Here is a 16,305-nt window from a genome sequence, read left to right as displayed (position 1 = left end):
GTCCCCGAACAACCGATCAATATCGAGCAATAAAAAAGTTTCGTCAACACGCCAAGAAAAGAGAAATGCAGATAGTTTTTACGTACGTATAAGTCTTTATAATAATTATTGTTCATTCATGAAATACTTTTGTTAACAGGCGTACACGTCAAAATTTAAAAAAATAGCCCACGCAATAACTGAACAGTTTTGAATATTTCTTTTAACTTTTAAAAAGGGAAAATGCAGATAGATTTTACGTACGCGAATCTTTCCGGAACAAATTCTAGAAGTTTACTATATACGATCATTTTTCCCCAATGACGACAGAAGAGTTCTATGAAATGTTTGGCGAATCTGACCATGAATCGGACGTTGAGAGGTTTTGATTTTGTTTATTTACCAAGGTATTTTTTATCGTATGTTTACTTTTTTTTTCTCAGATGATTTTGAATAAATGTAGCACTGGGGGGTCGACTTATACGCGGTATCGACTTATACGCGGGTATATACGGTATATAAAGTAGAGGTATTTATTATTATGAAATATCTCGCATTAGATGTAAATATACATCTTATTTATATATGGTTATATTATAAAGCAACATAAATTAGTTACATAGATAATGTTTTATCCTGGTGAATATTTAACGTGAACTATATTATAAGCTTTATTTACACATTACGGACTGATTGCTTCTGGAGACAAAGTTCTTAAGATATTCATGCAAATATTGAAGTTTATTGTTTACATGCTAACTTCGCTAGTAACGTTATAAGCTAGCTAGCTAGCACAGCTGTAGAAAACCCTTCACAAGAACCCTCCCCCCCGAGAGAGGAATAAATAAATGTAAACAAAACGTACCTGTTATTTACTACTCTCAGATGACCTTGTTATTCTTTCACGTAAGGCACAATATTTGGAACAGTCGAAGATAAAAAAAAACTGGATTACTGTTTTAATCGTATCAAAATGTATCCAGTCGAAATAGGCTGTTTTATACTTCTATCAATATAAAAAGAACTCCAGTTTCTTCTTCGTTTGCAAACAATCGACTGTTCGCTTTGAACACGATCGCCCATTCTAACATCTGTCCGCCGCGCGCAATCTTGTTCCTTATTACGTTTGTCCCAGCATGCACCTAGAGTAACGATCACGCAAGCTTAGATGCCCGCAGCTTTTTACCACGCATGCCCAGATTGTGAAGAGGGAAATTATGAATAGTTTTGAAGTTTCACCCTTCCATTTCTCTGCTCCCCCCATTTAATTCCCCCATACTGTTCAAGCTATCCGTGGTTGGCGGAACTAACGAGATGTTATCGAAGGTAAAATCGCGGTTCCCTTCCAGGTCGACATTTTGTTTTGTTATGTTTCTTTCGCATAGCGTCAAAAGGTAACTTTTCGGCGTAAATGCCTGATGTGTGATTTTCGAAAAGAACTAGAAATTTACTTTAATATTGTTGAGCGAAATTTAACCATTCTGAGATAGATTTATCATCGAATTATCTCTTTTTTTTTTTTTCTCAAGCGTGACTATTTATAGTGTACAATTCATATTTCACAGTTGAATGCTGAATATAATTAGGAGATATTAGCACTTTAAAATTATATTGAATGACCAGTTCTACCCAGATTGAATTTTTTTGTTTGTTCAAACCTAACATCGTGTTTTGAAAATTTTTAAATTGTAAAAAAAAAAAAAAAAGTTAGTCGCAACTATGTTTACGAAAACAGGTCTCCTACTTTCATTATAGCAAAGAAAAATGAAGTACGTTGTGCATTTAGAGTGTGGTCTAGATCCTGTTACTTTTCTCTCCGTGCACTAAGATTGTGTTTGCCTCTTACCGTTCCAAATACTGACTAGTAGCAACATTTATTTAAAAAAAAAAAAAAAAAAAGGCGGATTTTTTTTGACCCTGAAAAGCTTTTTTCGTCTTTAATCTGTTCTACAAAAGAGTTCTTAAATAGATGACTATAGTGGCTATACGGGCTCATAAGTTAGTTCTGAAAAAGACATTATATTTTTCTTTTCTCCTTTTTTTCCCCGAGTTCTTAGTCAATTCCTTGTTTTCAAATGCGCAGCGTGGTCACAAAAAAAAAAAAAAAAAAAAAAAAAAAAAAAAAAAATTGTATGAACCCTTAGCTGCCTATCCGCTCAACCAATCAAAATGAAATTTCAGATATTGGTTACAGTAAAAAAAAATTCGGAATCTCCGAACGGCATTAGCCAATTTTTTCCTGCGCAAATTGAACAGCGCATAGAAAAATCATAAATGGCGTTGGAACAATAGACATATGACGAAAATTGCTGGCGTAAAATATTTGCAAAGAAGAGCATTCTAAAGGACAAGTGACAACACAAGAGAGGAGAGACGGAAAAACAATTTTATTAGAATTACAAGTTTTCAGCGTGTACGTAGTTTCAAGATAGAGTCTGCATAACTTTGCAGCTGCTAGCTCACCACACCCCCGACCTCCCTCCAATGAATTTCTGGTTCTGGGATTATTTATCTGAAATCTATGGCGACTCCACGAGATTTGTCAGAATTTGAAGATGTCATAAAACGTGAAGTTATACATATTCCATGCTATGTTGTGTTGGTCATTGTAGTCAACAATCTTCGGCGTGTAGTGCGTAATCGTCTCCGAAGTTGGGCACGTCTAAGCCTTTTAATTCCATATAAAAGTTTTCTTTCCCTCTTCTATCTTGTGTTGTTTCGCCACCCAGACGGTATAGTGGTTAGAGAAGCCTGACTGCGATACCAAAGGGCCCAGGTTTGGAATCCCGGAGAAGGCATTTTGGATGTTAAATTGTCTGTACCTTCATGGGAGGTAACGGTGGCAGTATATTAGGTGCTTCCACAATAAAAATGGCCACAACTTCTGGCCTTAGTAGTGTCCAGTGCCGTCTAGCTTTATTTGTTGTCATTGCTGTAGTCTCTTGTTGTCACTATTGTTGTTTCAACAACTATCACTGGTTTCTGTCTCTTGTGTTGTTATTGGTTGTGCTTCATTTGTTGTTGTCATTGTACAATGTTCTTCTTCTGAAATAAATATGAAATTCCGGCAATTTTCATTTATTTCATTGTTTATTCTTTTCTTTCTTAAGAAAAGTATTTTGTTATGTTGCAGGAAATGTTTACAAATTCTTGTTTGAAGCTGTGGTTATTATTTACAAGAGAAGGTGTGTCTGCGTTTTAAACATACATTTTCCTGAAGTGAAGAATACAATATTTCAACTACAGAAGCAAACATTATAAACTGTTTATAGTCCAGCGAAAGCAAAATGTTTGTTGCTAATGAAACCTAAAAACAACTGAAAGTGTTAGTAGTTAATTAATAAATTCTGTATAAGTGCAAGAAACGTAATTAATAACTTCTAAAATCTTCACTCATGAAAATGTAGCCTACTGTGAGCTTCTTATTGAATATGTATTTAAAAATATACTTTCTGATCCATTTTTCTATGAAATATAAACGAAAGCTTTAATATCTTCACGTATCACACTGAGATCTGTGCACTCGAGATTTTACCTAACATAGGATTTATTTGTATAATATATTACGTTCCTTTCGTACCATTCTTCGTTCATTAGTTCAAATTCAATTTCATCTATCAAGATTGCTGTTATCCATTTGTTATTGGTCAAGATTATAACTATTTTTTTTTTTTTTTTTTTTTTTTTTTTGGTAAACTCAAGAGCTCTATTAACTTCGGTTACCTTAGCAATTAATTATTCTAAATAATACATTTTTTCAGATTCATTTGGGAAATCCTCCAGAAGCTTTTTCTAATTTATGGAAGGGGTCTTTTTACAGTAATTTGATTTCCTCTGTCCTATCTTTCAGAGATGTTAATGAAAAATTTGGCATCCCCATTAGTGCGTTTTCTTAGATGTCCATTTCTTTTTCTCGTTTACAAACTAACTTTCAGTTTTTATTCTTCAAAAGTACATTTTACAGGGTTTAGTCACTATTTCATATCTGCTGCAGGCCTTGCTGTCCAGAATGTATTTTTCAAACGACAACGTAATCTCTTAATTGGACCACCTAAGGGATCAGAGGAACAATCTCTATAATCGGTCATGGTGTTTGAAGTTTTCAATTCGGAAATGTTTAATGGGCCAATGCTGAATGTTAATGAATTTTTTTATGATCAATAGCGAAAATTAAAGATATCAATATTTTTAATATCTTGCAAATAAGGATTTAAAAAATTATTTTTCGATTTTCCATTTCGTCAAATTTTTTCTTGACTTAGAAGTTTATATTTCTATAATTCTTTTGTGAAAAAAGCAATATTTTTCCTTCTAACTTATTGATATTGATATTATTCACTCATAGCAAGTGAATATTGCAAGGTAATTGAAGTTTGGATAAGATAGTCTTCCAAAAATAGTTTTCATGGCCAATATTTCAAGTATGTGAACAGAGCTGGGACAAGAGTGAAGCAAATTAAGGAGGCCAAGTTAGCTATAGGAATTTTAAAATTCATTAAAAAAATTTTGATTGTTAAATTTTAATTATGGAAGTACTTCAAGAAGTATAAAAAAATCTGTATTATAAATAATCCAGCTGAATTAAGATAAAAAAATTAATACAATTAATTTATTCTAAAAAATACTGAGTTTTTATAGTACTACAGAAACTGTTCCCTAACACAAAAATATATTGTTTTAGATAACATATTGAAAATTTACGTATTTTACACTAATTATCTGACCTTGTATAGGAAGAACTATGCTGCCCAAATTAGTTTTTTTACTACCTTCCTTTAATGTGAATTACTGCATTTATTTCTCTTACTTCATAATAACAAGCTTTTCAGAGTCTATTAGCTGAGTATGGACGATAGCGAAAGTGGCTTCGGTTTGTTGCAGCAGATCTAACACATAAAGTAGCTTCCAGGTATTAAATAAGGATGTTTGAACATAAAAGTATGATGCTATCGATCTTTTGATCCATTTTTTTATGTAAAATGTCAGTTGAACATTTTAAAGTTTTGTCTTGTTTTATCCATATTTCATTTGCGTCGGAACTATACAGTTGGTTTCATTTGCGAGTACTTCTGGAGCAGTTACCCATATATAAATATATACAGGGTTATCCAAATTAAACTTCCCCAACTCAGAGGGCTGTGCAGAGTGTTGTATGGGTCATAATGTGATGAAATTTTAAAAACAGACACTTCAGATCATGCGCTCGAGATTTATTAAACAAAAAAATTAGTACAAGAAGTTGCCGATAGGTGGCGCTGCAGATCAACAAGACATTCTACAGATGTTCTATATGTGTGCCGTGGTTCTCCACAACTCTTTCCATTCGCAAAGCAGTGTGTTCCACAGCGGAACGCACTGAGTCCACATTAATTCCACGAACATGTCGAATAATTGCGTCTTTCAGATGTGCCAAGGTTGCTGGGTGTTCTCGGTATACCCGATCCTTTAAGAATCCCCATAACCAAAAGTCGCATGGCGTGAGATCAGGCGAGCGGGGAGGCCAAGCTGTAGGGAAACAGCGGCTGATCACACGTGCATCGGTAAAAGTTGCCCGTAACACCTGTTGAACGCCACGAAGAATATCGAGAGGTGCACCATCCTGCATAAATATCGTGTCCTGGAGGCGGCCACGTTGTTGCAGTTCAGGGATCACAAACGTTGTCAACATGTCCTGATACCGATTTCCTGTGACAGAGCAGGTTTTGAACACTGTTAGAGCCACCTCTTCAAAAAAATAAGGCCCAATGACGAATGTTGCAGTGAAACCGCACCATACAGTAACCTTTGTAGGGTTCAAGGGCACTTGATGGATTGCGCGCGTGTTTTCACTTGCCCAAATGCGGCAGTTGTGCGTATTCACTTGACCATTCAGGTGAAAATGAGCCTCATCCGTCCAAAGGATGTTCCACGACTTCCATTCTGGCAAGGAACTGCAACGCAAATGTTTCCCGAACTACAGGATCCCCGTCGGATAGCTGATGACGACTATGGATTTTCTAAGGAAAATAACCAAGGATTCGATGCATCACACGCCAGACGGTCGTATAGGGCATATCAACAGCACGAGAAACAGTTGGCACACTGACAACACCATGTGGCGATTGGCTAGTGGGGTCTACGACCGCCAAAGCAACGTCTTCTACGCGTGCAGATTCCATAACCTGTCGTCCTCTAACTTGTAAAATTCCCAGCTGTCTCGTTCTTTCGAATTTCTTCATCATGTCTCGTACAGCGCGTGGTGTCATTGGTCCTCGGCGTAAGATCTTCAGCTGATGGAATGCTCTTATCACAGGAGTTCTCGTCATTCTGGTAGAAAAGTTTCACTAACAGAGCTTTGTCTTTCAAAGTCGCCATTATGCATCAGCGAGCTGGAAACAACTGCCTGTGCAAGGCCTGATTTCACTTTTGTAGGGCTCGTCTTTTGAACTGACTGACTGACTGATTAATTTATTGCCGAACTACCACACAGTGTGCAGTTTTTCTGGCTCAATCAAATTTGCCACATAGGCGCATCACATGGTACTATCTGCCTGTGGTATCCCAGAGGGAGCGGAGGAGGTGGAAAAAAAGGGGGAGACCGAGACATCACGCGATCATGGACAGCAAGTGGAACGTCCTATGTTAATTGAAGAAAAAGCACAATGTCTTAAAGTAACAGTACAATACAAATACAGAAAGAGTAAAAATATATACAATATGTACACTATATACAGGATATTGCACACTACTAATCATTAAGTAGGAAAGTTAGAGTCATTTGCAAGGTGGGCCGCTAGTGGTCGAATTTCACAGTCTTCATCTAGAATTGTATAATTTAGTGTGTTTAAATTAGACAAATGTGCACAGTTAAGAGCTTTCATGAAGAAATTCCTGTTGAGTTTGTGCAAATGCTGCTCAATTGTACTAAGTTTCACGTCTCTGTGTATTCGTCTTTTGGATACGCTGCGCAGAAGCTTTATTTCTGCAAATCACGTTGCTGCAATATGCACATTACTAGTGTTACAGCGCCACCTATCGGCAACTTCTTATACTAATTTTTTTTTTGTGTAATAAATCTCGAGCGCATGATCTGAAGTGTCTGTTTGTAAAATTTCATCACATTATGACCCATACAACACTCTGCACAGGCCTCTGAGTTGGGGAAGTTTAATTTGGATAACCCTGTATATTACAAATGGCGGGCCCTCAACCTACTTCGGCTTGACCAGAAGTGGTGGTCACTTTATTATGGAGGCACCTCATAGGCGGGACACTTTGCTTCCTATGAAGGGACGAAAGCCTCGTATGATATGCCTATGCCTCCTATGAAGCACGAAATGGGGATACTCTAGGAATGATTTACGAGGGAACCTATTAGAGGATTTTATCGCTGGAAAGAATCTAACACATTACAACAGTGCATCGGCTCCTCCAACCTTCGAAACAGTTTCAGACAAAGGATGGCCCGATCTTACACTTTCTTCATACCATCTTTCCAATAGCATCAACAATTAGAAAGTGCATCATGAGACAAAGATCTCGGATCATAAAATAATATCCTTCACAATAGAACAACATAACATTCATATTAAAATGAAAATATATAAAATTTCCAAATGCACAAACCAAAAGTTTCTGAGAATAATAACAGAAAAATTGGAACCCGTACACCGAAAAATCACCGAAGCTAGCACAGGAATAGAAGTCAGCGAAGTAGCTCACCTGTTAACTGCGACAATAAAAGTAAAATTCAATGAAAGACTACAATAAAAGACGATGCTGTGATAACTCCTTCAGAACTAAAAAAATATCCGAGAGCAAAGTAAATTTGTGGACCTCAGAACTTAGAGCGGAACGGAGCAAGACAAAAGCACTCCAAAGAAAAATGAAAAGTGCACATACAGCTGAAGAAAAACAAACAATATACCTCAAATTCGCCAAACAAAAGGCGAGTTATAAGAGACTTGTAATGGAAAGTAAATTATTTGCTGGCGAAATATCTGAACTCAGTCCAAAACTTCCCCAATAATGAGGAAACAACGATTAAAACGCTTAACGATATACTAGATGCAGTGTTTTTAAAAGATAGCCCAGAAAAGGACATTCCAGAACAGAAGAAAATAAGGAATGATACCAGCCTTGCAAACATGGAAAATGACCCGCTGTTCACAGAAAGGAGATCAATTCCATTATAAAGAAACTGCCAAAAAGGAAAGCGCCAGGACCCGATGGCTTATGTAACACAGTGTATCAACTCGTAAATAAAAAATGTCTCTGCATAATAAAGGACCTAATTAACAAATGCCTACAATTAAGAGTTTTTCCAGATGTCCTTAAAGTAGGTCAAGTTATCTACTTCAGTAAAAAAGATAAAGACCCTGAAAGTCAAGAGGCATACCTCCCTATAAATCTCCTTTCAGCACTGGGAAAGATTTTCGAAAGGGCCATAGCCGGCAGATTAAGACACCATATTTTAAGACACCATATTCATAAGAACAAGAGCATTAGCAACAATAGTATGGCTTCTCGCCAAACAGATGTACAATACAAGCAATAGATGTGGCCATAGAAGAAATCTAGAAAAACAAAACCAATAACTTACACTCTTCCCTTCTTTGTCATTCGACTCCTTGTGGTGGCCTGCAGTCAAACAGGCACTCAGGGATATCGAATGCCCCCAAAATATTTTCAGTATCCTTGAAGACTTCCTCAATAACACGAAAACATAATCCTACATAATAGTAGATTAGTAGAAAGGACACAACAATGCGGCTGCCCACAGGGATCATGCCTAATCGCTGATCTTTGGAACATAACATTTAACAAGATCCAGGAAAATCTCAGGCAGCAGTCTTCAATAAACCAGGATAATCAATTACAAAAAAACTCCAAAATTCACCATCAATGAAGAAAGGGTCAATGTAGTCAAACAGACGTAATTTCTTGGAATCATTATCGACCACAAATTAAATTGGATACCCAACCTACAACACATTCAAGATAAAACTACAACTATTGCCAAAATCTTCAGAAGAATGCAGAGGTTGAACTGGGGGTTGAGCCCCCATTTGCATTAAATTATATTCAATACAGTAATTGAGAAAATTGCTCTTTACGGTTGCGCAATTTGGACTTTCCCTCTAAATACAAGACAAATTAAAAAACTTTAGGCGATTCAAAGGTCATTTCTGCTTACTATTTCAAGAAGCTACAGAACAACTTCCACGGATAATTGAGATTATAAAGGCATACAAAATTATGGTTTAGTATAATAATAGCCAATGCTTCAAAATTTGAATAACTTCGATATAAATAGATAGATTATCGATAACAGTATAAATAGATAGAGAAGGTTTATTTCAATATACTGCTAACACATTACCGCATTTTCGCGTAGATGCTCTTTTGATGTAAATAGTAGTATATTCAGAGAACAATTCAGAGAACAAGTATGTGGTTTAAATCCCGAAGAGGGCTTAGTTAATCTTTCACGTTTCCTGACTCATAAAATTAAAATAATCTCTACAGTGGTTACCGAACCAAAAAATATAGTATGCCAAAATTTATTACCACTTGGATTGAGTCTTATGCTTACCTTTTAAGCCAAAGAAAATACAAGAAATTTTCCATTCTTCATTGCGTGCTTTCTTAGTGTCAGGAAGTTTGCATTCTGCCTTGCTGCCTTGCGTTGCTGAAGAATTGAAAAGTTCAACGTTGTTCGATTCCATGGTAGAAGCCAAAAAATGTAAAGACTGTGTCCTCTCGATAGATCTATCTGGAGTGTGTATCGTCCTGGTTATAGATCTAGCCAGTAACCGTGATTGATTGATCCTCCAGGATGATGCGGGCTATGCGATGCACGGTATATAGCAAAGTTATATGGAATATGGCTGTCGAAGATTAGAATAGGAATAGGAATCTAGCAGAGTGTCCCGGACATCATTCATAAATTGTGTCAGTCAAGTATACCTGGCAACGTAAATGAATAGCCTAGTAGATCCTATTAGCCTAAAAACGTAGCAATTTATAACAACCAAGTTAATCACCTGTTATTCATGTTACGTTTTTCCTCACCTGTCATAGGATCACACAGCCAGTTCTTTGGTTTTGTAAAGCTCAAGAAAAGCATCCATTAAAATATATGTTTCACTCAAAGCAGGTATGTCTCTTTGGTACGCATCCGCGTTTTACACTGCGCAAATACTATTAATATCACTAGAAACTTAAATCAATACGTAGTGCAATTAGTAGCAAATTCAGCTAGCAACTGATATGTTAGGAGTTCGAATCTTGGAGAAGGCTTTTTACCTTTCTTAGTCGACTTTTTACCTTTCTTGCTCCGAATAAAACCAAATGACTCCACATACTAATCGAAGTTAACAATAAAAAACAAATTCTGATGTGTACACCACATGACTTCCTTATACGGAATATTAAATTATACGCAATTTTCCTGCATTTCATTAAAACATATTGAATTAACAGTTAGCGAAATTTGAATTGAATCTACTTCGTCGATAGCTCATAAACCACAATAGAATAAACGCACTCTTTAAAGTTCACTATAGTTATTTACCATAGCGACACTTTGGCACTAGCTTCACTTAACAGCATTCCATCTCATTCATTTTATAACTCAGAGTGCACAAAAATGATATCATCTGAAGAATTACCTCAAGTTGTATTCAAATACTATAATAAATCTAAAACCATGTACAGTGGCTCCTAAAAGTGTTCGTACATTTACAGGTTCCTGTGATATATTGCTTTATTCGTTAATAAAAATTTGTATTTGAGAATGAGTATTTTTTAACAATATTTATAAATTTATCTTAGCAAAAATACATTAGTTATTTTATGAGCATAGTAAAACGTTTTTTTAGAAAAATCAATAATCAAAACGTAACAGGAAAGTCACCCCACAAAAGTCTTCGTACACTTTAAAGAAATCTGCACATATTAGTAAATATTTTAGTATTTTTGTTAGTTAGTATATTGTAGGATATCCTACATGCCTTATGACAGCTTTCAATCATCTGGGCATAGAGTTCACAATTTTTTTTAAATATCTTCATCAATGTTCCTCCATTCTTCCATCATTCCTGCTTTTAGTTCGGTTTACGTTTTTGTGTTGTGTCTTCGTACTTTAACCCGCAATTCTTTCCAAATGCATTCTATGGTGTTTTAATCTGGTGACTGAGGTGGTGTTTTTAGAAATTATGGATAATTATAGACACGCCAAAGGCGGAGTCTGCTTAGAATCGCTATATTGATTTAAAAAAAAAAGTTATTTCCAATCCCCAAATTTTGGGAGGATAATTTTAAATTATCTTTTAAACTATTTAACTAAACAGCCTGGTTCCTTATGCCATTAATAAATACTAAATTACTTAATCCTGATGCTGACATGCATCTCTGCACAAAGACAGCTCCACTGCCATGCTTTCACTGTACCTACCAAAGTCTTGGTATTAAGTTCCCCATTTTTTCTTCTCTATAAAATTATATACCAATCGGAACTAAAAATATTAAATTTGCTTTCAGCTGAAAATAAGGCAAGGTTCCAATATGCTTCGGGCTTATTTATCATTGATTTTACGCAGGAAAGAATAAGCTTTCGATTTTTTGCACTTACAAAACATTTTCTTCGAGCAGAGCTTCTATGTAATCCAGTTGATCTGACTACTCGTCGAACAGTTTCAGGTAAAACTTAAAGTAGAAAAATTTTCACTAAATTCTACAGAAATCTTTACAGCACTCAAACGTAGATGATCCGTGAATTTTCTAACTACAAATCTCTGATCACGTTGAATTAACTTTGCCGGACGACGTCTTCTTACTTCATTTTCGATCCGATTTTCTTCTTTAAAGCCTTTTATCTCATACTGCACCAAAGAATGGAATAAATTTACTAATTTAGGGATATCCTGGATCTAATTTCTACCCCTTGTGATAAAAAAATTATCAATTTTCTAGTGATATTTGTTGCTTCCTTACGACTGCCACAAATTTTTAAACGTTAATTATTAACTTATAAATAAGTAAGCAAGCAAAGAATAAAGCCAAATAAATTTTTAAACTTCACTAAAATGAAAAAAAATAAATAAATAAAAAGTATCAGACCATAATTTTATTTATGAAATTTTACGAAACTATTTCGGTGTACGATCCCTTTTGTGGCGTGTTTTATCTATGACTTCTTACATTTTCAATATTAGAAAAATAAAATAGGCCAGTATTAAAAAAGAGAAGCTTGGTTTTAGTCAAAATCGCATGGAGATAACATAAAAAAATATAGGGCTATATATTCGAATTTAATTTTGGACTACAGCGCTTTTTCTACAAATCGTTAGAGTGCCCGAGAACTTTTGGGAGCCACTGTTTAAAAGCAATTAAACAATTAAAAAAGAAACAGTTTTTCGCAGACGATTCAGCGTCGCTTACTTAATGCGTATGCGTTACTATTGAATTCAATTCTCACTTCGCGGCAAGGTAAAAATACATAAAAATTCAAAATTTTGTCATTAAAATTTGAAAGATTCAGAAAACATAAAACATTAAGTACAGTTAATGCAATTTAAAAAAAAAAAAAACAGTTTTTACAATTAAAATTATAGTTTCTGCCCAAAAACAAGCTGAAAACTTAAATGATAATGCCAGAATGAATTAAGCATAATTTAAATCGCAATAATAAAAGAAGACGTTACTTTGTTGTTGCGAAGCTTAGTTTCTCTAGGTGGGACACAAATCCACTATTCTGCTAAGTTTCAAATGTAAACAAACATGACTACCATTGGAATCAAAAATTAGGCTTAGTCGCACTTAAAAAACTTTTAAATTGCTGATAATTCCACAATTACTGCATGCAGGTTAACTAAAGAAAAATCTTAACCAGAACTACATAATTCAATCATTTTTAAAGCAAAAAATCCACAATTTACAAACATATAAGAATAAACAAGCTAAGCCGAGTAACAGAGTGTATATATATATATATATATATATATATATATATATATATATATACTTTTTGGTGCGATCGATTGCAACTAAAATACGAGGTGCACATCTACATGTTATAGCAGTCCTACATACAAAATTTCAACGTTCTGATGCTACTCGTTTTTGAGTTATTCAAGATACGTATGTGCGTACATACGTACAGACTCTCGGAAAAAATCTCTTTAGAATTCATTTTAAATCAGTTTTGTAATTTTTTGGAGGAAAAGTGTCCTTTATTCTGTCCTTACGTACAGATATCCCTAAAAAACATCGTTAAATTGCATTTGATAGTGGTCAAAATGGATATTTTCGTTGAAATATGACACCCGAAATTTTTCGCGATTACAATACTTCCTTTTTACTCTGAACAAGGAAAAAGAATATCTGAAAGGTTTCAGATTTTAAATTACGTCCAAAGGGGTCTTTTTTAACATGACCGTAATTTGCAATAACAAGCATTTATTGTAGAGGGTTACATTGTTTGTTATCAAACTTATGAAACATGTCAGTATTTAACTTGCAAATTTACTAGTTTCACCCATATCCACAAACACCCCAGGGGTCTACTACGATTCCCAGCAATCTGCCAAAATGAATAGGCAAGCGAAGACCTGAAAGTAAACTCTAAATAACTACGTGTACAAGGGATATAAGTATTAAACTAAAGCAATAAATGTGCCGATCAGAATAAACTAGCCAAGATTGTTTAGAAAAACTGTTCAAAGGCTCATTTCTAATTTTCACAGTTTATCTGAATTTTGTTCTTGACTACGATAATGATCACCTTTTAACGTGAATGAACTCTGCAGTCTGCATGCTCTCCATATCTGGATTTTTTTCCTTAAATAACATAGGTCCCATTTTAGACACTCAACTTGTAAATTAGAAGAATCATGTTTCCAGTTCTGTAGAAACGGTTGAATATCAGATGATGATCAACAGGTTCCTGAGAGTCTTATTGTGTTTGATTTGGGCCATGCAGTACATGGTGTGCATGATAAACTTTCATGAATCAGGTATAAAAAGCTTTCAATTATTCTTAAGTAGTGCTAGTTACATGTACTCAACAGATTTTGTTTAATAACTATTTCTAACCTCATACTTAATTTTGACTTACACTGTATATTTATCTGCGCTCAACTACCAATCTCAAAAAATTATTTAATTTATATGTAGCGAAACTAAATCTATGGAATATTCAATTTAAAAGGGAACAGCAGTTTTAAGGATATATAATTTTGAGCTTAATGTGTTTACTGCGATTAAGTGTTAAACGGAAAATAAATATCGACCAAAATTTTCAGTTTCAGGATATCCAGCTAGTAATTATCTTACAGAAGCATGCAATAATGTTTTAAAAAAATCTTTGTTTATGTAATCTTTACGCATCCATCTAATAAGGATGATTAGATATCACATTAGTTTTCGTTTAGAGAAAAGCTCCGATTTCTGCTTTTAAATTAATGTATGAGAGACGGGGATACATTTCGAATAAATTTCTGGAGATACGTGAATCAAGAGATAGTCGTCCATTGAGTTTTCTGAAGTCTAGTTGAAGGAGTGAGATACCGATAGCTTTTAAGTATGAAATCAAGGTCGGCAACTGCGCATTTCCATATGTATATTAAGTATCGCTCCTCACCTTGCTGACTGTAATGGAGTTATCACATCTAACACGTGTGACGCTTGAAGAAGCTTTTCCGAGAAACAAGCTTCTCTTTCTCCTATCACTCCGAAACATATTTTGTTGTGTGTCCTGCTAGCTACGCGGAACTATTTGAAGCTAGACTAAAAATGTTTCGCTTGAAGCTTTGTCCCTCCTATAAAATCTTCGAAGAAATGGTTTTCGCGCAAGTCAACCAGTCAGATATCCTGAAAACAAAAATTATTTGAAATATTTTAACCATCGTGCAGCTGAGGGTAGCTTGTAGATGTGATACCGGCTTTAAGCTTCCGCTCCGGTATTGAGGAAATACACTCCCAGGAGCTACGTGAGGTTCTCCCGTCCCTCTTCTCCTACCACAAATCGGGCCCACCAGCAGCTGAGCGATAAAGTAGCTGAACACTGATAGTTCGATTCCAGGCGGACGGGCTGGCTACGTGGGCGTCTTCGTGTTTGTTTTCTTTTCATGTATAATGTAAATTCGAGCCAATTTCTCTTACAAATTCCTCCACGAATGTGTCTGTCACCTTAGGTAGATAGCCCTCGCATACTTTGTGATAATCAAATAAACCAAAGCAACCTACTTCAAATCTCCCTAGAGGAATTTCGGCTTTCCATGTAATTTTGAGTCTCCTCTTGCCGCATAGGCACTATACGCTTATAAATATTCATGTCTTCTCCGGAATTGGAACCCGGGCTCATAGGTGCGGCAGTCAGCGTCACTTACCATTATTGGCTGGGCTACTATATATGAAAAAGCCATTGTTGATTAGTTACAGGAGATGAAAATAAAATTAGAACGTGCCGCTGATTATTTCATAATACACAAAAAGTCGTAGAACGTTGAAATTGCATATATGGGACTGCTATAATACCTAGTTGCGCACTTCCTTTTATTATTCAAATGCGAAGTACAAAAAGTATATTACATATATATATATATATATATATATATATATATATATATCCCCCTTATGCAGTTTAAAATCCTTACCCGGCTTTTATTTTCGCAATGGTTGTTCATAGTCATATATTTCCAATTACAAAAGTGTTTTAAATGACGGAAAACATTCAAGTTTTAGCAATGCCAAATTTAAAAAAGAATTAATTTTACACAAATAATTAAATATAACTTTTAATGTGGTCTCCCGTTTCCTATACTTATAATAGGGAAAGTTTTAGACTCGTCATGAAAAAATAAAAATATAAGAAGTTTGACACGACAAAAATTGACCGGGATACTTAATTTCAAAATTTGCAATTTTAGTCGTTTTCAACTTGCCTTTAGAAATCGGTTAACTAAGTTAAAATAATTCGAGGAAATAAGTTTAAATGAAGTTCAGCAAAAAATGTATCTCCTAAAGTATGCTAGAGTACTACTAAAGCATCAAAGCAAAAAAAAATGGGTATAATTCAAGGAAGGAACTCAAGGAAGTCATATTGGTGTCTACATCAGATGTTTTTTATTGTTGTTGGCACATTTTTCCGAATTATATTGGCAAATGTGATGATGGATTATGAATTTCAGGTCTAGTATATTCAGAATATGTTTGGAAATTCTGCCCAACCAGAATCTTAGGGAAAAGGTATAGTGCCTGATCTTCGTTACACTTCTATTATTCCGTTGTGTATAAGAGATTGATAAATCAATTTGAGTGGGGACATGAATTCTTTGTAAGCAG

General features: G+C 35.0%; 1 protein-coding gene across 1 annotated transcript in view; it reads right to left on the bottom strand.

The window, feature by feature from the left end:
• Positions 1-1,153, bottom strand: part of sprt (PDZ domain-containing protein sprite) — a 93,032-nt gene extending 91,879 nt beyond the window's left edge. The window contains exon 1 of the mRNA XM_085816883.1: positions 845-1,153. The gene's annotated coding sequence lies outside the window, so the exon portion shown is untranslated. The remainder of the gene's footprint in view (positions 1-844) is intronic.
• Positions 1,154-16,305: the final 15,152 nt, after the last annotated feature.

The sequence above is a fragment of the Stegodyphus dumicola genome, chromosome 5 (assembly GCF_044657685.1).
Source record: "Stegodyphus dumicola isolate Sdum_Otavi_A_Nest chromosome 5, ASM4465768v1".
NCBI lineage: Eukaryota > Metazoa > Arthropoda > Arachnida > Araneae > Eresidae > Stegodyphus > Stegodyphus dumicola.
Note: the sequence above shows the minus strand (reverse complement) of the source record. Positions and strands in the feature narration are given on the sequence as shown.